The sequence below is a fragment of the Amphimedon queenslandica genome, unplaced genomic scaffold (genome assembly GCF_000090795.2).
Source record: "Amphimedon queenslandica unplaced genomic scaffold, v1.1 AMPQUscaffold_13270, whole genome shotgun sequence".
NCBI lineage: Eukaryota > Metazoa > Porifera > Demospongiae > Haplosclerida > Niphatidae > Amphimedon > Amphimedon queenslandica.
Window position 1 is genome coordinate 86,273 of NW_003546494.1, and position 1,677 is coordinate 87,949.

A 1,677-nucleotide genomic window follows, 5' to 3' on the forward strand; every position below is an offset into this window, starting at 1 on the left:
ATATCTGAGAAACTGGAATGAATACAAACACAAAAGATACAGAAATGTATTTAGTTAGTGATGACGAATCAGAATCACAATGTTAGAAATCAAGGTGGAGCTGCCACACCCAGATATAAGACGAAATGTGTGAAAGTGTGCATATATCTGAGAAACTGGAATGAATACAAACACAAAAGATACAGAAATGTGTGTAGCAAGTGATGATGAAACAGAATCACAATGTTAGAAATCAAGGCGGAGCTACCACACCCAGATATAAAATAAAATGTGTGAAAGTGTGCATATATCTGAGAAACCGGAATGAATACAAACACAAAAGATACAGAAATGTATTTTAGTTAGTGATGACGAATCAGAATCAAAATCATAAAATCAATGAATAATGTTAATTAATAATATACATGTATGCTGCCATTTGAACTAAAAAACAAAAGAAATTACATAAAATTTAAAAACTGTACAACTATCATAGTTTCAGATATACATTAGTATAAAAAGATACCTACAAAGTTAGCTTGGTCAGGCCTTAATATTTAGTGTTGGATGGGCCTTATCTTTTATCCAATCATCAGTCAAAATCCCTTTCAATGCTTTTAGTATAGATTTAGCACCGTATAAGTGTAGTTGGTCCAGTCTATAGAAAAAGATATAATGTTACCTATATGTGGGTAAAGATAGTAGAACATAATATAGCATGACTTAAATCAAAGACAGAGGCTATTACTTGTTCCCCTCACTGTAATTTCATCTTGAGTTTCATTCCCCTCAGTCTTGTTTATCTTATCTTTGTTGCACTGTAAAGTAAATCAATAAATGAATCTTACCCCTAACCTAACCTAGCAGTTGATCCACATCATGTTTGTTTGTAGCTGTGCAGTCAGAAAAAGATTATTCCCCTGAGTCAGCCATTTTCATTATAAGCGCCCACGCATTTGCCAAAAAATACTGTGAAAGCCACAAGAATTTAATTATTTCATTCAATGGAATGTGTGGCTGTGAATGTGTGGATCGCTTCAGCAGAGTCAGGAGTGGAACTAGTTTGAATGCCAAACATTCAAACTATTGATCCCCTGAAACAGGAGTGGAACTAGTTTGAATGCCAAATATTCAAACTATTGATCCCCTAAAAAAGAGGAACTCGTTTGTAACGCTAAGACATACAAACTATGGATCCCCATTTTTGAAAACAAAGGTGTGGAACTAGTATGTGCGTGAGACGTCAACATAAACACAAACACTCATTTTTGTTTAAAACTTACTAACTCAAAAGGGAAGGCTGAGAGAAAGTTAGTCTCGAAGTTATCATGCAGGTGATATGTGTTTATCTTTACAGGTGAGAGGACTGACGATAAAATTGTGTGGGAGAAGAATACCGAAATAGAAGTCATTGCGTCATTCACAGCCAATCAAAGAACACCAAGTGTCAACTGTGACCTTTAGGATATAAAATAAGACACCTGAAACTGTAAGTTCAAAATCAAAAAGTAATGGCTGCCCCAATAGAGGATGTCCTCATTGAGGTCCATCCATCTGATGGTAAGTTGGGAATGTGTAACCCTATAGTGATAACTATAATGCCTTTTTTTGGTAGATGAACTTGGTAAGTTGTTTATATGTTTGTGTTGTACATTAAAAAGCAAAAAATAACTGTATTTATAGCAGAAAAAGAAGTCA

The 1,677-nt window shown here is 34.5% G+C and overlaps 1 long non-coding RNA gene across 2 annotated transcripts; it reads right to left on the reverse strand.

The window, feature by feature from the left end:
* Positions 1-415: 415 nt before the first annotated feature.
* LOC109583901 (uncharacterized) lies at positions 416-913 on the reverse strand. 2 transcript variants are annotated; one of them, XR_002185766.1, is made up of 3 exons: positions 840-913; positions 741-797; positions 416-637 (listed from the first exon to the last, which is right to left on the reverse strand). It is a non-coding gene; the product is annotated as an uncharacterized LOC109583901 (long non-coding RNA). The 2 variants fall into 2 exon arrangements; XR_002185765.1 differs by having other exon boundaries at positions 416-661; positions 728-797.
* Positions 914-1,677: the final 764 nt, after the last annotated feature.